This window comes from Candoia aspera, chromosome 1, assembly GCF_035149785.1.
Source record: "Candoia aspera isolate rCanAsp1 chromosome 1, rCanAsp1.hap2, whole genome shotgun sequence".
In the NCBI taxonomy this organism is placed as follows: Eukaryota; Metazoa; Chordata; class Lepidosauria; order Squamata; family Boidae; genus Candoia; species Candoia aspera.
This window is the reverse complement of record NC_086153.1, coordinates 305,980,156-306,003,175: the sequence shown is the minus strand read 5'-3', so window position 1 is coordinate 306,003,175 and position 23,020 is coordinate 305,980,156. Positions and strand designations below refer to the sequence as shown.

The window sequence follows — 23,020 nt, the reverse complement described above, 5'->3', positions numbered from 1 at the left end:
GGGCAGACGTGGATTCCGTGGCCCATTTTGGCGAACCCCCAGCACTCATTTTGGCGCCCAGCCCAGTGCGGCACCTGGGGCACATGCCCCCCGCAGTTGCAGCCCTGCCTTCTTGGTGGCAGCTCCCAGGGAATCCAGGCTGGTCCCAGCTTTTTTGCCTTCTGCAAATCCATAAATATATTTTTATCTAGATGGGCTTTTGATGTATAAACTGATTTGCTACTGAAGCACGTAGAAAATGGAGGTAAGAAACACTATTACCAATTGTTATGCTTCCCTCATCGTCTTCATTTCTGCTCAGGAAAGCACTTTACACAACTGACAAAGTAGGCTTAGAGCTGATACAATATATGCTACTTACTTGCTATGAAAGAAGCCACACCATGCTCTTGGTTGTTTTTGCTGCAAAAGACTACCATGGAATATCCCTGTGGAATCATCAGTTTGTTATTTCCAAAACAACCACCCTTTTCTTTTTCATTTAATAATAGGTGAGTACCACTGTGTTCAGCCTCTGCTAACCCCAGGTTTTAAGCACCCATTTACTCAAAGGAGAAGGTAGCTTCACAAACTATACTAGGCCTGTAATGAATGAATCCTTAGGAAGTCATTCACCGTACAGTGCTAATCAACTTCCCTGCCTACGACAACAACAGTCAATTGTACAGACTCCTTGTGTGAAACAGCTCTTATAACACTTGCAGGGATTGGATCCTTGCCTTCTTTCTGAATAAAAAAATTAATGCGTGCACAGTCAAAACTCAAACTTCACCTTGCAGACAGAAGAGCACATGGCAAGACAGAGAGTAAGACTTTCCAAACTGTTTTGCTCTTTTTCTCCCCATTTTACAAGCAGTACCAATTGCTAAAATAGTTAATTACTGCAATTACTTAATTCAATCTCCTTGGCTCAATCAGGAGAAAGCTGTGAGGTAACTGAGGACATAAGTGGCCATCTGGAGAGCCTCCTGATCAACAAATGCTTTAGATGAATCTGTGCAAAGAACTTGACCACAGCTGTCACCTGCTCTTCGCACAGAGCTATGAATCCAAGAGAACTCCCAGACTGTGCACCAGTCTCAAATGGAGAAGTGCAACCTCATCTAAGGCTAAAGAGGGAAAGTCCCCAAAGTCAGGGGGCCACTCATTCTTGTCAGGATTGAGCCTGAATCTGTTCCTCCCCATGTAAGACCCACAAAGCTTCTAGTCACTGGGATAAGAGATCAATAGCATTGCTTGGGTGGCCTGAGGCTGTGATGTATGATTGGGTATCATCAACATATTGATACCAGCCCCCAAACCAACATGTTCTCACACAGTGAGCTCATGCAGACGTTAAACAGAAGTGATGAGAGCATCAAGCCCTTGGTCACAAGTGCTAATCAATTTGGTCATGACTGAGGGGCTTTAGGCTCAAACTCTCCCCTCCTGTCAATACTGACTTGAACCATAGAGAAAGAACCACCACAGCATGATGGTCCTCACCTCCAATCTCTACACTCAGTCCAGAAGGATACCACGATCAAAGATATCAAACACTATTGAGAAATAAAGGAGAACCACGATGGACACACCGTCTCCATCCCAGCTCTGCCAAAAGTCATTGACAAGTGCAATCAATACTGTCTCCACACTATGCCCTGATCTGAAACACAGCTGCAACAGAGTTAAAAATCTCTTTCCTCCAGGACCATTCCCTTTTTGGGGAATGTTGTTAAAAAGACAGTCAGGTTATAGCTGGAGACTGGGTGAAAGTTGTCCAGAATTGTTGGGCCCAGCAATGGCTTGAGGAGGGAGGGAATGCACTACCACCACCTTTAAAGTTCCTACCTGCTTAATCCTTTATATGTGTCTCTGCTTTTTAAAGGAGTTCCCTGTAGTTACTACTGCTCCGATTATTTTATAAGATTCTAAGGTTAAGTCACCTAGTACTTGACAAGTTTCACCAGGTGGCTCAACATATGGAATATGCCAAATGTATCACTGACTATTGTGCATAGAATTATCAATCTATTAGGTGACAGTTTCCAACTTAAAGGAGACAAGAACTTTATTTTATTTATTTATTTGTTTAAATTTATATCACCACCCATCTCCCCCAATGGGGGACTCCTAACTTGCTACTAATCCTTCTCTTCTCCAGCACATCCATGTTTTGCATATTCTAAGATACCTGTTGTTGTTGTTTATTCGTTTAGTCGCTTCCGACTCTTCGTGACTTCATGGACCAGCCCACGCCAGAGCTTCCTGTCGGTCGTCAACACCCCCAGCTCCCCCAGGGACGAGTCCGTCACCTCTAGAATATCATCCATCCATCTTGCCCTTGGTCGGCCCCTCTTCCTTTTGCCTTCCACTCTCCCTAGCATCAGCATCTTCTCCAGGGTGTCCTGTCTTCTCATTATGTGGCCAAAGTATTTCAGTTTTGCCTTTAATATCATTCCCTCAAGTGAGCAGTCTGGCTTTATTTCCTGGAGGATGGACTGGTTGGATCTTCTTGCAGTCCAAGGCACTCTCAGAATTTTCCTCCAACACCACAGTTCAAAAGCATCGATCTTCCTTCGCTCAGCCTTCCTTATGGTCCAGCTCTCGCAGCCATATGTTACTACAGGGAACACCATTGCTTTAACTATGCGGGCCTTTGTTGTCAGTGTGATGTCTCTGCTCTTAACTATTTTATCGAGATTTGTCATTGCTCTTCTTCCAAGGATTAAGCGTCTTCTGATTTCCTGACTGCAGTCAGCATCTGCAGTAATCTTTGCGCCTAGGAATACAAAGTCTTTCACTGCTTCTACATTTTCTCCCTCTATTTGCCAGTTATCAATCAACTAAGATACCTACATAATGTTAATTTTTTTGTTGTTGTTAAATGTTGTTTATGATTACTGGTCCAAACCACACAGTTACTGTATATGGATATGTGTATACCATGCACGTTTGCTTAAGTCTCTTGAGATCCACATAGAACATGCCTAAAAAGGGCCCATAAAATCCATCCAGAATTACTACAGCTGCACAAGAACACTGAAGCTTTATTTCCCCAAGATTTTCTGAACATGAGTACAGTATAGCTAGAAAATATATTTAACATTAGCAGGCTAATTAAGGTTGTTAGTTTCCCTCTGCAAACAACAACAACAACAAAAACACACAATTAGTGCTACCCCAAACTATGAACTGCTGTGTGTTCCAGCCTTGCTTCTATTGCATTTTATTTTATTGCTATGGTAGACGAAAGAACAGCTCCAGGGACAATTGAAAAATTCCCATCTGGTGTCTAAAAATGAAAATGTATTTCTGTATAATCACACTTGCTTCAGTTGGCTCACACAGCCCTTATTCCTGAGAGATTAAAGGGGAAGAAAATGTATATGCTTTAGGGAAGAAGAGTCCATAGACACAGCCACTATTTCTAAAATCTCTTATATAAACATACAGTAAGACCAGGAATTAGTCAGGTATCGCAAACAAACAAAAAGACAATTCTTAACTGAGAACTGTTTAAATACCACCATGAAAGCTGCAGCATACGCATTCAAAAAGGATACATCACCAGCTTGCAAGACTCTAAAGTTTGTAGAGGTAGGGCAAAAAAAAAAGGCAGGAAAAAAAATAAAATCTTAAAAGGGGAAAACTTCAAGCAGCTGTTCCATGGGGACTGAACAGGCTCAGGGGACATGGATTGTTGACTATGGTGGAAAATAAGGGGATGGAAGGAGAATTGAATGGCATGGTTTGAAAGAGCGGATATGGCTATACACCTGAACAGCAGTCTCTTGCCATTTTATTGCACTGTACATCCCCTGTGAGAATATTTATAGTGCTCATAGTGCTCCCAATTAAAAATGCTCCACCACGATTGGGTCTTCTCCTGCTTAACGGATTTTTGGTGTAATTATTTTAAAAAGAAGAAACAGTGGGAAAATGCAGAAGCGAAACAAGCAGAAGACAACATCTTCTGGACCCTCAATAAAATTCTGTGAAGGAGGAAGATGGCACAGTAGGAGCCTCTTCAGGAGGCATCCCTGGTGTCTCTAACGTCACTTGGTAAATACACTAAAAATGGATTGGAAATAGCAAGCTGCCATAACTGCAAGAAGGAATCAAGACACTGTTATTGATCTTGCTACATTATCTACGATTTGAAACCACTCCAGCTGAATAACAGAAGCCTTTTGGAATTCCTTCTTTGTGGTGATACAATGCAGTTGTGCCAAAATGAAACTGATAAAAATTCTGGAGTCATAAAACAATTAGAAAAAAATGAAATACTTTTTGTTTAGCATACTTTGCAGTTCTAAGATCACTTCGTTACTTTAGGGACATAAAATGAATTGTGCATAACTTGGTTTGCCTGTAAAATAATTGTTTGGAATGTCATGTCTAAAAAGTATGACAGGATGGGCAAGGTTAGTACAACATAAAATTTTAGGTTATAAAATCATTATTTACATAGGTTAGAAGAATACATTAATGTATTGTATCTTTCAGTAATAAAGTTTGCAGTTTTCATTTGTGCCCAATATCTGTGTGCCTCAAATGCAGACTCACAGAGAAAAGAATTCTTACTTCTCACTCTAAAACCTTCAGATGTGCCCATGTATTTATTAACAAACAGGGCAATCAAATATCTTGCTTCTAATCTACCAAAGACCCAGATGTAACCATTAATTATTGTCTGCTATCATGTGCACAAGCCTTGGTCTTGCATACCCTCCTCCCCACTTCCCCAATTTTAAATGTGTGCAGTTGATATACTGATTCCTTAAATGAGAGCTCAGACTGTGCATATGAATATGTGACATAAAATCTGGATCAATACCTCTTTTAAGAAAACGCAGCTTTAGAGGAGTGATGTCAAGAGTTTAATCCCTTCCTTTCCAAGATTTCCCACTTTGCTGGGTTTCAGGCATGTTTTTTCCCTTGCAAACATAAACATTTAGTTTTGGAGTCCCCTTTTATTTATGTCATGCTGCTTGGTTGCCATTTTATATTTTCGATTTTATATGTATATATTGTACATGTTTTAAAGCTATATGGTGGGGCGGTTGGGTTATTGTTTATCTTTGTGCTATTGTATATGCCACTCAGAGTCACGCTGCTTGAATTGTGTGGCCTTGTATATCTAGTTGATAAAAAAATAAATTTCTGAAATTGTTAAGGGTGTATCTGTCAAATAATGTTAAGAGTTACTTTTTGAAGTAGAGAGCAGAAAAAGAAACATCAGTAAGCGACAAGAGGTGGGAAGGGTATCCCATGGTTGTTGTTGTTTATTCGTTCAGTCGCTTCCGACTCTTCATGACTTCATGGACCAGCCCACGCCAGAGCTTCCTGTCGGTCGTCAACACCCCCAGCTCCCCCAGGGACGAGTCCGTCACCCCTAGAATATCATCCATCCACCTTGCCCTTGGTCGGCCCCTCTTCCTTTTGCCCTCCACTCTCCCCAGCATCAGCATCTTCTCCAGGCTGTCCTGTCTTCTCATTATGTGGCCAAAGTATTTCAGTTTGGCCTTTAATATCATTCCCTCAAATGAGCAGTCTGGCTTTATTTCCTGGAGTGTGGACTGGTTTGATCTTCTTGCAGTCCAAGGCACTCTCAGAATTTCCCTCCAACACCACAGTTCAAAAGCATCGATCTTCCTTCTCTCAGCCTTCCTTATGGTCCAGCTCTCGCAGCCATATGTTACTACGGGGAACACCAGTGCTTTAACTATGCGGACCTTTGTTGTCAGTGTGATGTCTCTGCTCTTAACTATTTTATCGAGATTGGTCATTGCTCTTCTCCCAAGGATTAAGCGTCTTCTGATTTCCTGACTGCAGTCAGCATCTGCAGTAATCTTCGCACCTAGAAATACAAAGTCTTTCATCACTTCTACATTTTCTCCCTCTATTTGCCAGTTATCAATCAAGCTGGTTGCCATAATCTTGGTTTTTTTGAGGTTTAGCTGCAAGCCATCTTTTGCACTTTCTTCTTTCACCTTCATCATAAGGCTCCTCAGTTCCTCTTTGCTTTCAGCCATCCAAGTGGTATCATCTGCATATCTGAGATTGTTAATGTTTCTTCCAGCGATTTTAACTCCAGCCTTGGATTCCTCAAGCCCAGCATGTCGCATGATGGTACAAAGATCTTTTTCCAATGTTATTTACAGTCATTAACTGGTAGAAAATTAGGTGATTCTTAATTTCAAATTAATCTCACTCCCAAATCTCCAAAGATTTTCTGACCAATGTAGGATCAATCAAAGGATATCAAAAGTTTTACTGTGTACTGTATGAGATCATCTAAAGTAGATCAAAATCTAAATTTCATTACATTAAAAGTGAGGCACATATTCAACTACATCAGTTATGTAGCTTGGAATATTTGTTTAAAAATGGCAAAATCTGCTAACAAAACAAATGTAGCTTATCAAACTAGCAATGTTCTCAGTATTTAAATGCACATTCACCTAAGTACTTCTACATATATTATGTGCTGCATTTATGAGATTAGTAATTTCTAAAAGCCACCGTTCATCTGAAAGTGGCAGGAATTAATTACTTTGTCCAACTTCATGTTCTTCACCAAAGGCTACTCAGCAAAATAACTGCCAAGTGAGAATGCTGCTATTTCAGGAATGTCAATTTTATTTATGACTACAAGATCTGGGCTGCAAAAATTTGGACAACCACTAGAGGAGAGCAACCTCTAGTTTTCTGTACCTCACTGTGTGATCTTGGGTTTCACTGGATTGCTGCAGCCCAGTTCTGGTAGTTTTAATCTTATTTCTTACTGAATTTCACTTCACTGAAATATCACACAAGTTAGAACACTCCGTTTCTTGTACATTTATGGCTCTCTGTAAATGGTTATTGTTTTAGGAATAGAAGCTACCTGGGAATAGCTGTCTTCCTTTATGATCTTACTTCTGTTGGATAAAACAAGTTTCCTAGCCAGATAATGATTGCTGATATAATCGAACTTCTTTTCCCACTGGAGTTTCTAATACAGCTCAACAAAAATAAATTATCTAATTTAGCATTAGATAGGATGGGCACCCTGCTGGACTGTGTCATCAACACTTAAGATAAAAACTTCCTCTAGAGTTTTGATGTTCACAGAAGTTCACAATGACCTCTTCTCTTCCTCCATGCCCGTTTGGGATACTCCATGAGGTTTCATTGGTTTTTTTATGGTCCAGGACCAGTAAAACACAGGTAGGTAAAGGTTTCCCTTGACATTAAGTCAGGTTGTATCCGACTCTAGGGGACGGTGCTCATCTCCGTTTCAAAGCCGAAGAGCTGGCATTTGTCCGTAGACACTTCTGTGGTCATGTGGCCAGCATGACTAAACGGAACGCTGTTACCTGCCCGCCGAAGCGGTACCTATTAATCTATTCACATTTGCATGTTTTCAAACTGCTAGGTTGGCAGGAGCTGGGACTAGCAATGGGAGCTCACCCCGTCATGCGGATTCGAACCCCCAACCTTCCGATCGGTAAGCTCAGCAGCTCAGCGGTTTAACCTGCAGCGCCACCGCGTCCCTACCAAAAACACAGGTACAAGACTCAAAATACGGAGAGACCAAACTTGAGAAAAGTAATATGAAAGGATGTTACCTTGTTACCTTATTATTATATGGTAACTGACTTCTGCAAGCCATAGCTATTGCTAGAAACTTGCAGGGCCGCAACTAGGGTCTGTGTCACCTGGGGCAAACACGTATTCCGGGCCCATTTTGGCGCCCACCCAGCACTCATTTTGGCACCCCACCAGTGCTCATTTTGGTGCCCCACCAGCGCGGTGCCCGGGGCCCATGCCCCAGTTGCCCCCCCTAGTTGCTGCCCTGGAAACTTGGCAACCTTTCTAATGGTTGCCCAAGTTAGGTCTTGTGTTAGGAATATTCAGATGTGAATTTAGACAATTGCCAAAATTCAGAATGGGGCCTGGTTCAAAGTTGAAATATAATGCTGAACAATTATCTGCACTATCGCAATAAGTATACACAAACCTCCAGCTCTTCTTTCTCCTACTCCCCTCCTGCTCATGTGAAAAAGAGATTGAACATTTCCACTTTAATTAGGAAGTAAGTGGGGAGAAAGGCTATCAGCAGCTGTAGCAGCCATCTTTAGTTCAGAAAAGATGCCAAAACAACTGATAATTTTTCTTTAATTACAAACACTAAAAAAAATCACAAAGAAGAAAATTAGGAGGAAAAAAACCCCATTAAAAAAAAAACTAAAGTAGAACAACCAAGTTATAATAGCCTGCTTAAAGTAAACATCTTGTCCCCAAACTGTTTAGGGCTTTATAGGTCAAAATCAGCACCTGGAGTTGGGCCCAGAAACAATTTGGCAGCTGGAGCAGTCGATGGAAGGCTGGTATATTATGGTCAACAAAGGAAGAATCAAAATGCTGCATTCTGAACTGGCAGCAGTTTACAAACCCTCTTTATTTCAGAACTGCCCCACATAGAGCACTTTGCAAGCTAGATCTGCCATCTCCAGCATGAAACTTATCAAGAGCATCGTTTGAAACCTTATATGGTGTGAAGCTCTTATGAAACAGAACCAATGCCAGTGCTTTTCAAATCCATAGTACTGGCACCACAGACCTGCTCTTCCAAGATAGGTCAAATTTAAACCATTTTCCAAGTGTCCAGTCAGAATATGTCCAAGACACCTGAGGAGAAATGCTGTTCAAGATATGCCTTCCAATGAGCATCATCAGGGAAACATGGCAGGGGAAAGTGGAGCTACCCTTGGGATTGTGTCCACAATTCATTTAATGTGGAAGGGCTTGTGCATAGTACCCACATGAGCTGGAGGCACCATATATAAATATCCAACTCTGCCCACATCCACTTCTCCTGTTCATGCTGAAACAGGACAGAAAGGAATCATTAATGGCCCCAGTCGCAGCACTGCAGATTTTTAGGCTTTTTCTTTGTTTACAAACTGACGCTTCCTCCTCAACAGCACAAGCCCTCTGAAAAGTATCTGCCATTCCCTAGCAAACCCAAGTAGTTGAGGCTCGGTATGCAAAGGGAACCGATAGTTAGCCTGAAAGTCTCACTCAAGAATTTAAAGGGTGAACTGGGAAATGGCAGAAAATGTAAACTGGAGTGTCGCAGATGAACCATGGTTTGTGCTCTACATTCCTGGGCATGGTATGTTCCACTGCAGTCAGTAAGACTAAAGCAACTAAGGGATTACAGTAAAAGTAATCAAGTGATCCAGAATGCTGGCAGAACAGAAGAATGTGCACATATGACAGCTGCCAAGTGAGAATTTCAGGCTTCTTAATTAACTGAAGTGAATAAATATGTCTCCTGCCAGATTCCCCTCGCCTAGCATCCTAGCTTCCTTCCCCGCAGGTTTACTGCAGAGCAACTGAAGTGTTTGTCTCTCTGTCACAACTGGAACATCTTCCCATCAAAGGCAAATTCCTTTTGCTTGGCTGCTGCACTCCCACACATTCAAATTATGCCCAACATTCTGTATTGCTTACATTTTGCCCTCTGCCCACCTTGGCGAAATCACTTTTGGTCTGCCTTTTTTTGTTTTGTCCTCTTCCAGACAGTTACCATATTTGGGTTGCACAGATCTGGGTGGCTGCTAGATAGCAACACAGAAATACAGAAAAATCCATGTCTTTGTTACCTTCTAGCATCCAAGGATAGTTGTTTATCCTCCCAATATCAATCAATCAATCTGTTTATTGTTTTGACCACTGGTCATAACAAGTAAGATAAAACCTACATAAAAGTGACCAGACATTAATAAAATACATTAAAATGTACAAAAATTGGGAAGAACCTTAAAACACTGTTATTACAGCAGATATAATAATGGATAAAAATTAGAAACTTTTGATAAAATCATCTCTCTGTTTAGCAGCAGCCTGTGCAAAGCTTGCCAGCCTCCATAGTGGTGTCACCTTGTCTAAATTCGTTTAAAATTCAATTTTACATGAGTCAGGCCAAAACAATTTTCCTATGAAAAGGGGTCTAAATTTTTTCCACGTGCTGAAGTGGAAATAGGACAGTAAAAGAAATAATGTGTAAAATCTTCTATAATCTCCTTGGAAGATGGACAATAGGGGATGGGCTTAGCGCAGTGTTTCTCAATCTTGGTAACTTTCAGATAGATGGACTTCCTCCCAGAATTCCCCAGCCAGCACAACTGGGGGGCAGGGTCAAACAAATGTCTGAACCCTGAGAAAAGCCTTTCTTCTTTCTCTATGTGGCTCTCTGTGCAAATAAAATGTCTTTATAGCAGGATAGCTGATGCTGCCATCACTTGCCAGTAAAAAAGCTGAAACTTCCATGTGTGTGTATGAGTGAAAGGCAGAACAGTTCAGTTACGTATGAGACAGAAAAGTGGGGGTGCGGGGTGGGGGGAGGACACTGAAAGCAGTATGCATCTGAGCAGTGTACTGCTTACTTAAATTGAATGGAAAGGAAAGGGAAAGGTACACTGTAGTGTTTTGCCCAGCGATCCAAGCACAGATTTGCCAGAAATAGCACTTGTTACTTGATTTATGCAAAATGCCAATGCTTCATTTAACTCAGAATGGTGAAAAGAACAGGCATAATATGTAAGTTTAGGATGGGGGAGACCATCCTAGGCAGCAGTACATGCAAAGATAACCTAGGTGTCTTGTTGGATTCCAAGCTTAATATTAGCCAGTAGTGTGATGCAGCTGCAAAACCCCCCAAATGCAATCCTAGGCTACATCAAGCAGAGTTCAGTGTCCACATCTAAAGAAGTCATTGTTCTCCTCTGTTCTGTGGGTCAAATTGAAACCAGATCTTGGTGTCATATTTTAGGAAAGGCACTGACAAACTGTAATGTATCCAGAAGAGAAAACCGAGACAATTAGGGGAAAAGAACAAGAAATTTATGAGAAACAGTTGGAGGTGTTTAGTTTAGGTTTAGGTTTAGTTTATGGAGAAGGCAGAGCAGACTTGGTCAGTGCTTTTCCAGAAGACAACAAATTACAAGAAGCCAATTTTGAATGAACATCAGGAAGAATGTCCTAATGGTGAGGTTCGCTGAACAGTGGAAGAGAAAGTTTTGGGAGGTGGTGAATTCTCCTTTGCTAGTGGCCATGGGTTGGGGATGCTGCAATAGTCCTGCATGGGAGAGGAGGCTGGATTAGATGATCTCTGAGGTAGCTCGATGCTTACATTCTATGGTAAAACAAAGAGTAGAAAGAATAACTTCATGATGTGGGCATTAGCAGCAAGGGAAAGGATGTTCTTCAAGAATTTTGCAAGGCTGCAGAAAACTGCTAACCAGTGCCAGAAAAGATTTAAATATTAAATATTAAAAGTTTAAATATTAGTCTGTATTTTTATTGCTATAATTTTTTTAGTTAGACGAGCATTAGTTGTAAAAAAATCACTCCTAATCACTGTTCTTCCCTTCATCATGTACTCCTTTCTAGGGTTATTTTAATGGCTACCTACGTGTAAATAGGATGAACTGAGGAAAATGTGCATCTCGTGACTGTAATCTCCTGAGATACATATTTTATACAGTAGCAGCTGATTTCAAAGGAGGCCCAGCACACTAACAGTGAGTCCTGTGATTTTAACTGTCAGTTTGATCTGATCATGAGCCTCAGACTGATCTGGTATTAACAATGATATAATTCATCACTCTGCTGCCTCAAACTCCCTGAAGTTTTCTTGGCAAGATTCTGTTAAAAAGATTAAAAAGCTTTGCACATTATTTTGCAACACAATGAGTCTGTTGTATGCAATCCATTCCAGTATAACAACATCAACCTATTCTTCTGTGACTCTTTACTCTGGCTTTACTCATAGTGGTATCAGCAGCAGCATCACAGTTTGTTACATTATGCTGGTTGTTCTGATATTTATTTATTTATTTATTTATTTATTTATTTATTCATTCATTCATTCATTCATTCATTCATTCATTCATTCATTCAATTTGTATGGCCACCCATCTCAACAAATGACTTTGGATGGCAAACAATAATAAAATAAATTAAAAATAATAGTCACCACTGCGCACCAACCTAATTATTTTATTCCAGCCTTTCTCAACTTTTTGACCCCGGTGGGACTCTTGAAATATTCTTCAGGCCTCGGGGAACCCCTGCACATTCAGGCTCAAATATAGGCCAGAAGTTACAACATTATTATATTCGTTTCATGTGTAGGCCTGTATATATGCATGAACAGTGTTCTTAAACTAAAAATAAAGAATGAAACTTACCTCTTTAATGTGAAGTTACCTGAATTTGAAATAATTTTTAAAAAAAATTGTGATCTTCCAGGGAACCCCTAGTGACCTCTTGTGGAACCCTAGGGTTGAGAAACCCTGTTTTATTCAGATGGAGACTTGCCATTTGGATCACTGCACATACCTCATTTTTTAAGGCATGGATACTTTTGACAACTCTTTGTACTCTGGAGAAACATCCAGTGGTCCCTCCTGTTAACTTATTATCAGGTATGGGAACTATGCGTTGGAAATTATCTATAATGCAAAACAAAATTATTGCAGGCTATAGAAGAAGTTTCCGAATAAGCTGGCCCAGAGGGACTAACTGGAGCCTTTGACTGAATGTGTGCAGATGCCCAACATATTTTCAGAGAAGAGTTAAGAGATTTTTAGAGTCGCATACCTATGTATCAGAGAAGAACCACAGCTATGGCGGGAGCACAATATTCTTTCCTCATATGTTAATAGAAGGAGATGAAACTGTCAAAACTCACCTGGAAACATGAAACATTCAATCTCATTTCAATCCATGTTTCCATTGTCACCAAGCCTAACATAGCTGTTATACTTCTATGCACAGCACGCGTTCTTACTAACAGCTGGTAACTTGTCCTTTGCTAAATTACAACATGAAAGAAAGTGCAGACCTGAAAAAGGTTTTTATTTGGTTGCATGATGAGCACAAGTAGCTCAGAACAGAATCCAGCTCCTCTCTCTCATTTCTATTATCTTTTCCCTATATCCAAGAGCCCTACCACCGCTTCAAACATGCCACTGAACTTGGTTAGTAGCAACATAGGGGCCTCCTACGTGGAACCATTCAAACAGTCTTTCTGTGAATAGGGATGTACAAAGGAATTTAGAGATGACATCTGTCCTGATTACCAGGAAACACACTGAGGCGAGGACTTGGTCTCTAATATTTATTAGTAGTACTTAACAAGAATCCTAACAAACTGAGAAAGCGTGGGAAAACCCAGCCATATAAACCCCAACGGTTAAGGCGGTCCCGATCTGTGTCTCTTTGAATGGCTGAACAGTTCCTCAGTGCTACGCATGCGCTTGACAGTCTGGGTGAGAGCCCCCTGCTCGCCATCCTTACTCATGACAACATCAGTATGAAAGAACTGTTAAGGAGGGACCTGGACAAGTGATGACAATGGTCCAGAGATTGAAGCAAGCATGAGAAAGAAATGCAAAATAACCCTGCCTTGTTAATATAAAAGCTGACAGAGGAAAAACTTGGATAGACTTTGAAGATTCAGTTACTATACTCTACTACAATGAAGTAGTGCCTACTTCTTGACATGGCCTACCTTGAAGGGCTGAGAGAATGTGCAATTGAATGGAAGGGGAGGAAGAGAATCCAAATACATTTCCCCCCAAAATGTTTTTTGACAGTTCCGATATCTAGTTCATTATTCTCTTTTATCTCTATGGTGGGATCTTCCTTGTCATCCCAGCTTAAGAGGGATTTTTTTTAATCTGTTCAATCGTGTCTGATTCTTGGAGACTGGCTGGACAAATCCCTGCAGTTTTCTTGGCAAGATTTTCGGAAGTAATTTGCCATTGCCTCCTTCCTAGGGCTGAGAGAGAGTGACTGGCCCAAGGTCACCCAGCTGGCTTTGTGCCTAAGGCAGAACTAGAACTCAGGTCTCCTGGTTTCTAGCCCAGTGCCTTAGCCACTACACCAAACTGGCTCTCTAAGAGGGATATTACAGAAATACAAAAGAGCAAACAAAATGATTAGTGGGCTGAAACAGCTCTCCTACAAGGAAAGATGACAGCAGTTGTGGCTCTTTAGCTTAGAACAAAGGACAGTAAAAAGAGACATGGCCAAGGTATATGTAATCATGCATAGCACAGTGTTACAATTCAAAGGTCATTCACTGTAACTAAATGCAAGGAGACACAGAAACGGCAGAAGAAAACACTTTTTCACACAGCACTTAGTTTAACTGGAATTAGCTACCAATCGTATTAATGGCAGCAATTTGGATCTTTTAAAATGGGGACTGAGCAGGTTCCTGGAATATCAGGCTATCAGTTACTACAGGTAATCCTTGCTTAACAATCACAATTGGGACTGGAATTTTGGTTGCTAAGCAAAGCGGTCATTAAACAAATCCAACCCGATTTTACGACCTTTTTGTGGTGATCGTTAAGTGAATCACCATGGGCATTAAGTGAAACATATGGATGTTAAGCGAATCACGCAGTTCCCCATTCATTTTGCTTGCCAGAAGCCAGCTGGAAAGGTTGAAAATGGTGATCATGTCACCGCAGGATGCTGTGACAGTCATAAATGTGAACCAGTTGCCAAGGGCCCAAATTGTGATCACATGACCGCAGGAACGCTGCAACGGTCGTAAGTGTGAGGATCGGTCATAAGTCAATTTTTTCAGTGCCATCATAAGTCTGAACCATCACTAAACAAATGGTTGTTAAGTGAGGACTGTCCTGACTTAAGCAAAAGACCACGCTGAGACGAGAAGATTGTCTCCAGTGTTTATTAACTGCTATAGTCGACAGAAAATCCTACCAAACTGAAGGAGTGTGGGAAACCCAGAAATATAAACCCCAAAACTCAAGGCAGGTCTGTTCTGGGTTTCTTTGAATGACAGTTAAAAGCCTCTAAACTACACATGCATTTTCCTCCCTGGATATGGACCCCCTCCTGCTCACCATCCGTACTCATAACAAGGACTACCTGTAATGGCTGTTTGCTACCTTCTGAATCATAGGGTGAAGGTGAAAGGTGAAAGGTCCCATGTGCAAGCACCGAGTCATGTCTGACCCTTTGGGGGGACGCCACTTTCATGATATTTTCTTGGCAGACTGTAGCGGGGTGGTTTGCCATTGCCTTCCCCAGTCGTCACCTTCCCCAGCAAGCTGGGTACTCATTTTACTGACCTTGGAAGGATGGAAGGCTGAGTTGACCTGAGCCGGCTACCCGAGAATCCAGATTCTTCTAGAATTGAACTCGGGTCGTGGGGAGAGTTTTTGGTTGCAATACTGCCGCCTACCACTCGGTGCCACAAAAGGCTTGAATCATAGGGAACTTGCCTTAAAAACTGGTGGCTGGAAAATGACAATGGAAGAGGACTATTGCTCTCCAATCCAGGGTTGTGGGTTTCCCAAATGCATCAAGCCAGCCACTGTGTGACACAGAATGCTGCGGGCCTTGTCTCATTCCTTTTCCTCTGCCAGTTGGCATCACTATCTTTACTAAAGCCTTGAAATAGGCAGGTTAGTCAAGGTCACATTGTCTCTCTCCTCAAAGTTAGAAAATTTTAAATGTATATTAATATTAGTAAATGCCAAATAGGCAAAGGTCATAATGGCATACTGAAGTTTAACTACCGCTGGAATTTAATTAAACGGAAGTGCCCAACTGTGAACTTAGTCTTCTAATTCCAGATGTAGCATTCAACCTACTGTAGGAGTTGTTTTTGTGTCTGCTATGGAGAACAGAGAATTCCTTTGAGTCAGAAAAATAGGAAAGCTCTGATCTTTCCAAATGTTTGTTTGTTTGTTTCTATCTATCTATCTGTCATATTTTTATTACCGCCCATCTCCCCCACTTGGGGGACTCTGGGCGGTTCACAATATTAAAATGATGGGCACCAGACCACCTGCTGAATCCCCAAAAACCTGTCCAACACCCCCTCAAAATAAAGTTTAAGAATTTCCAAAATCACACAAGACCATTAAATCATGTACGTTAAGAAAACAGATTTTTAAGACAGCAAAATATTAAAATCTCATAAGAACTCACCAAACTTGCATGTGATTTTTGATGTTCTTATGCTGTTCTTACTAAATTTCAGTGGGTTTGGGGATTCACACAGATGCCAAGGGCCAGAATTGTGCTGAACCTTGCTGTGCATACAAAGAAAACTGCAAGATGAACAGAAGGTGTACAATTCATGATAAGTCGATAACCATTCCACAAGTTCAAAACATAATTATAGATGTAAGCTGATGTAAACATGGTCAAACTTCCTCACAAATGGGAAAGGAAAAAGGGGGAGTGGTCCTCATTTCACAGATTTTGACAAACAGTAGGATGAGGGACTGAAATAGTTTCTGTTGATCTGTATTCCTCCATCTGTATTCTCTAAATGTATTAAAATTCAGGTCCCATAATTCCTAGTCATTAGGTCTTCTTTGCTGCCTCACTATGGCCTGCAATATGCCTTGGAGGGATGAGTGAAGAACACTGGGAGTATGTATCAAGTGTATGTGCTCCCAGCAGGGTCACCAAAGGCACAAAGATCATCCCAACTACCAGTTAAAGCAACAATATAGGAAGATGCTGGAGGCTGATGATCACTTTAGTGACAACAGCAAAGACATCATTTCATACTGCGCGGGAGACAGGGCTGCAACTAGGGGGGGGCAACTGGGGCATGTGCCCCGGGCGCCGCACTGGTGGGGCGCCAAAATGAGTGTGGGGGGGGCACCAAAATGAGTGCTGGGTGGGCGCCAAAATGGGCACGGAATCCATGTTTGCCCTGGGTGACACAGACCCTAGTTGTGGCCCTGACGGGAGAAGACAATGGTAAGCCTCTCCTGTATTTTTAGTAAGAAAACCACATGGATAGACAAGATAAAGTAATTGACAACATAATGCTGGATGATGGGCCCCTCAGGTCAGATAACACTCAACATGTTACTAAGAGCTGTTTGAGTACTAATGGTATTTAGGATGCAGCTAGAATAAAGCTTTGGGGACTTTTAGTTGCTGATGCTGCCATGCAGGAAAAGAAAATCCAAAGTTACAAAAACAGAATCACAGTGGGAACATGAAATGTAAGAAGCATGCAGAAGGGAAAATTTCATCAAGTGAAAGGTGAAATAAGTCAACCACAAATTGACTTCATAGGCATCAGAGAATTAAAATGGACTAGAATTGGACACTTTTCAGAAGCTCATACAATTTACTATACAGCATGGGCGTCCAGCCTTTTGGCTTCCCTGGGCCACACTGAGTGAAGAGGAATTGTCTTGGGCTACACATAAAATATATAATATAGTTAATGTGTATAAGTAATAAAACTTCATTTTTTAATATTTTTTATTATAACATTTTTAAAAAGAGGGCAACATAAAACTAGTGGGATATTTGACCTTGTTTTTGTGAAACTAAGGCATCAGTGTCTGGTTCGATGAAAATGGTTCCAATTCTCAGTGAGTTCTCAAGGCGCTCATCAGAAATTTTAATTCTAATTTTACTCTTTGGGTGCTTCATCCTTGAAAATAGTTGCTCACAAATGTACTTGCTGCCAAAAAGTGATGTCATGAATAAGGCATGATTGTGAAGCGAGGGATATTTTTCTCTGGGAAGACAGGTCTTATACAAGTCCAGGAGAGAGACATGATCAATTTTTTGAGTTGAATCTCTGATTGCAACTCTATGCATTCCATTTGAAAATTTGGATGTAATGTAGTTATGTCACCTGAAAATGGAGTTGAAAATATACCAAAATATTGATTTTTCCAGAAATCTTGGAAATTCCTGTATCAAACTGAAAAGCAAGGCTGCATATTTCTAGCTGTTCACAGGACTGTGTTTAGTCAACGTATTAAAATGTATAAAATTATTTTCCATAACTTGAGCTTGCCATACTTTAAGTTTCATTTCAAACGCTGTTATGGTTTGAAACATTGCAGTGATAAGTTGGTTTTCACCTTGAAGACGCATGTTTAATTCATTTAAGTGAGCAGTCAAATCCACCAAAAATGCTAAATCTGTGAGCCATTTTTCATCTTCAAGTTCTGGCACAAATTTTCTTTCTGATTCCATAAACGACTTGATTTCATTTTGCAAATCATAAAATCTTTTCAGCATTTTACCCCGACTTAGCCACCGTACTTCCGAAAAGTAAATGATGTTCCCATAATCAGCATCCATACTTTTAAGGAACTCCTGGAACTGGTGATGATTCAGTCCCTTGGCCCTTAGGAAATTCACTGCTTTGATGACAGTTTGCATGACATTATCCATTTTTAAAGCTTTCGCACATAAATTTTCTTGATGTAGAATGCAGTGATACTTCATCAAACGTGAGTTGCTGGTGGCACTTGCATCGTCTTCTATCGATTTTGTAAGTCCCTCACTTTTACCAACCATTGCCAGGGCACCATCAGTAGATATACCATATATGTTGACAATGGTTAAAGAAAATTGCTTTAATGTCATTTTTACTGCTTCGTACAAATCAAGAGATTTAGTTGTGTCTTTTAATGGCACCAAAGAAGCCATTTCTTCAGTGACATGATATTCGTTATCAATGAAAGGTGAAAGTGAAAGGTCCCCTGTGCAAGCACCAAGTCATGTCTGACCCTTTGGGGGGATGCCACTTTCGCGAAGTTTTCTTGGCAGACAATAGCGGGGTGGTTTGTCATTGCCTTCCCCAGTCGTCACCTTCCCCAGCAAGCTGGGTACTCATTTTACCGACCTCAGAAGGATAGAAGGCTGTGTCTATCTGAGCCGGCTACCCGAGAATCCAGATTCCGCTTGGATCGAACTTGGGTCGTGGGGAGAGTTTCGGTTGTAATCCTGCCGCCTACCACTCTGTGCCACACGAGGCTGTTATTCATTATCAATACCTCTAATAAAAATGGCAGGTTGAGCCATATCTGTAGCATCAGTACTTTCATCCATCGCCAAAGCATAAAATTTGAAATTAGCAGCTTTACTCTACAAACCATTTTCGATAGATTTTCCTGTTTCTTCAGTTTGCCTGGCTATAGTCTGTGCAACAAACTGATTTTGGAAAAATAGCTTTTTTTGTCAGGACAAATTATATCTGCCACGCTGTCCATACATTGCTTAATAAACTCACCATCAGTAAATGGTTTTTATTTTTTTGCAATCAGATTTGCTACCAAATAACTAGCTTTTTTAATAGAGTCCTTTTGAGTTGTGACTTCTTAAAAAAAAATTGTTGAGACAACAGACTTTTTTTCAGTTCTGCTAATTAGTCTTTACGACAGATTCCTTGATATGCTTCGAATCTGGCAGCGTGTTTTTCCATATAATGCCTTTTCAAGTTGTAGTCTTTGAAAACTGACACACTTCCCCTACAAATTAAGCATAGTGCCTTAATATTTGTCGCGACAAAAAAGTACTCGTCTGTCCATTTTTCACGGCACACTCTTCCTTCATCCGCAATTTTTCTTTTTCTGTTTTCTTTTTTGGGTTCTGTTTTCTGCTGAAACAACGTTGAAGCCATGCTGGAATAAATTTATTTAGGAATAAATATATATTTTTAAGAAATAACACAAGCAGCCCATTGTAAATTGTTAGGTAGGCAAATAAACAAAGCAAAGTTTACTAATCAAATAAGAAAACTTAAATGTCTACTTAATAATAATAACAATAAATGCCTGTTATCACAGACCACAGGTAGGTAGGTTGAAATATTATATATAATGCCAAGTTGCCACCAGCGGGCTTGTGTAGCAGGCAGTGGCGGTGTTAGCACTGCGCTGCCCCCTCCCCTACACAGCATTCCATTGTTTCTATCTACGCAGTCCATGCTCGAGTACTGCGTGATCGAGTCACAAAAAAAAAATAGCAAAATAATGTTAAAAGTTTACAATTTTGGGGGGCCACATTACTAGCTGTTCAGGGCTGCATGTGGCTCGTGGGCTGTGGGTTGGACACACCTGCTATACAGGATACACACACACACACAAAGAAAGAATGGCATTATATTTATAGTCATGAAGGATATAGCAAAGACAATACTTGGGTACAATGCAGTCTAATACCAATTAAACCCCACAGACAACCCTTTAAAATGACAGTTCTGCAAGTTCATGTTCCAACCACTGATGCAGAACAAAAGAAGGTCAATGAGTGTTGTGGTCAAATTCAGTCTAAAATCAACAGAACATTCAAGCAAGATATGCTGCTTATATTGGAGAATGGAATGCCTAAATTGGAAATAGTATGGAGGAAAACATTGTTGGACTTCATGGCTCAGGAAACTGAAATGAAGCAGGACAACGATTTATCAGTTTCTGCCACTCCAGTGTGACTTCCTCATCACTAATTCTTGAGACGACCAAAATCTATATATATAGATGTCACCAGACAGAATAAATATCAAATTTATTATACTATTGGTACTAGGAGATGGAAGAGCTAACAACAAAGATGTGGCCAAGGGCTGGAACAGACCATAAATTGTTCCAGTGCACGTTTCCAGGTACACTAATGTGGAAGGAGGAAGCCAAACAGCTTTGATGATCTGATCTTGAGCATATACCCACCATTTTCAAGGAGCATCAGGAACTGCTTTGAAGTCCTGAACTTCATTGATAGGAAACCAGAAGAACTGTGAAATGAAATCAAAGAAGTTGTTAAGGATGAATGTGAAAGAGACTGCCAAAGACCAAATAAGAAAAGAAAGCAAACAGGCTACAGAATAAGTGGTAGAAACTGCCAAGAAAAGAAGAGAAGCCAAAGCTAAGAAACACAAAAATCTCAGGAAGGAACTTAACAAAGAATTTCAGAGTTCTATTAGAAAAGCAAGAAACAGTATTACACCAACACCTGTAATGACCTCAAAGGTGAAAACAGAAGATAAGGAAAGTCCTCTAAAAGATCTTCAAACTCAAAAGGAGGTTCCAAACCCGAACTGGAATGCTGAAAGACACCAATGGATGGATAGTAGCTGATTCAAAGAAGATCAAACAAAGATGGAAGGAGTATACTGAAATTCCATACAATAGAGATGCCAACATCTATAGAAATATGGCAAGCAACACAAGAAGAATCAATAAAGGTTCTAGCCAAATTATGCCAGCAAATTTGGAGAACAATACAGTGGCCAAGAAATTTGAAGAGGTCAGTTTACATTCCAATACCAAAAAAAAAAAGAGAGAGAGAGAGATTTAACAGATTGTGCAAACTATTGTACATTATCTTTAATTTCACATGCTAGCAAAATCATCCAATGCAGATTAGACCCCTAAGGGAGATGCCAGATGTTCAAACTGGTTTTAGAAAAGGCCAAGGAACAAGAGACATTATGTGCTTCGTTGCTTATAGAAAGACCTATGAATGTGTCAATCAAGTCAAACTGTGAAATGGCCTTAGCAAAACTGGAATCCTAGAACACCTCATTGTCTGCATGTGAAACATATGCACAGGACATGTATTCAGAGCCTAGATTTAGCAGGGTGAAATAGACTGGCTCCAGATCAGCAAAGAAGTGAGACAACTATATTCAACTATATATTGAGGAAAACTAATTGAAAGAAGACGAGTGGGGCTTTAAAAATGGACGAAGAAAGATCAATAACCTGTGCTATGCTGATGATACTACTCTGATACTGTAGCTGAAAATGCAAATGATCTGCAAGGTCTAGTAATGAAAGTCAAGGAACACAAAAATTGGACTAATAAAGAAGACTAAACACATGACCAAAGGTACAGCAACCAGCCTTAAAATTGACAAAGAAGATACTGAAGTGATAAACAGTTTCTGCCTTTTAGGATAGATTATCAACAGTAAAGGAACCAGCAGTCAAGAAATATGCCGCAAACTAGCACTTGACAATTTAATTTAATTTAATTTAATTTAATTTAATGATTTTATTTGGACCAGGTCCTTCCACCTGTGACTCCATTTGCTCTTTTGTTGTCCATGAACCCACCAATTGGCATCTTCTCTATCCTCCACTGGTAAAACTTGCTTGTGTGCACAAAGCACTTTTGCATCTCAGTCTTCTAAACATGCTTCAAGTGGTGTCCCCAAAGTCAACTGAAAATGCAACTTATAATGACTTCTCCAGTCTCAAAATTATTCAACCCCCTGAATAGAATCTGTCACAACAGCACACATACAGTATGCAAAACAGGTGTTGTCTCAAGCACACCTGATGCAGCAATCAAGGGCTTCATTAGTTGCACCAGGTGTGCTTGAGCTGGAACACATGAAATACATGAAGTGGCTAGGGGTTAGTTGAGTGTCATGTTTGACTGCATGTTAGAAATACAGTATGGCTAAGTCAAAAGAATGGTCCAAAAAGGTAAGAGAAGAGATCGTCACCCTTTACAAACAAGGAACAGGATACAAAAAGATAGCGAAGGCACTGAATGTTCCTAGAGAGGCCGTTGGAAGCATCGTTCACAAGTTCAAAGTTAAAGGAACAGTGGTTACACTACCTGGATGGTGCAGAAAAAGGAAGCTGTCAGTGGCTGCAACCAGATTTCTGAGAAGGTGGTTGAGAGAAACCCTCGAGTGACTGCAAAAGACCTGCAGCAAGACTTGGTGGCAACAGGCACTGAGGTTTCAGTGAGCACAGTAAGGAGCGTACTAAACACAGAAGGTTTCCATGCCAGAACTCCAAGACGTACACCACTACTGACCCAAAAGCACAAGAAGAGTCGGCTCCAATATGCTCAAAATCATATAAACAAGCCACAGAAGTTTGGGGATTCTGTTCTGCGGAGCGATGAAACAAAACTGGAACTTTTCGGCCTGATGGCTCAGCGGTATGTCTGGAGGAAGAAGAATGAAGCATACACTGAAAAGAACACTCTGCCTACAGTTAAGCATGGTAGTGGCTTGGTGATACTCTGGGGCTGCTTTGCCTCCTCTGGCACTGGAAACCTGCAGCATGTGGATGGCAAGATGGATTCATTGAAGAATCAGGAATCCTAGGAGAAAATATCATGCCGTCTGTAAGGAAGCTGAAGCTCGGGCATCATTGGACCTTACAACAGGACAATGATCCCAAGCATACCTCAAATTCCACTGAGG

General features: G+C 40.7%; 2 protein-coding genes across 2 annotated transcripts in view; one reads left to right on the top strand and one right to left on the bottom strand.

Moving 5' to 3' along the window:
• SLC24A4 (solute carrier family 24 member 4) overlaps nucleotides 1-23,020 on the bottom strand; it is a 121,636-nt gene that overhangs the window by 45,339 nt on the left and 53,277 nt on the right. The window lies entirely within an intron of this gene.
• NDUFB1 (NADH:ubiquinone oxidoreductase subunit B1) overlaps nucleotides 14,617-23,020 on the top strand; it is a 133,122-nt gene continuing 124,718 nt past the window's right edge. The window contains exon 1 of the mRNA XM_063290251.1: nucleotides 14,617-14,620. The gene's annotated coding sequence lies outside the window, so the exon portion shown is untranslated. The remainder of the gene's footprint in view (nucleotides 14,621-23,020) is intronic.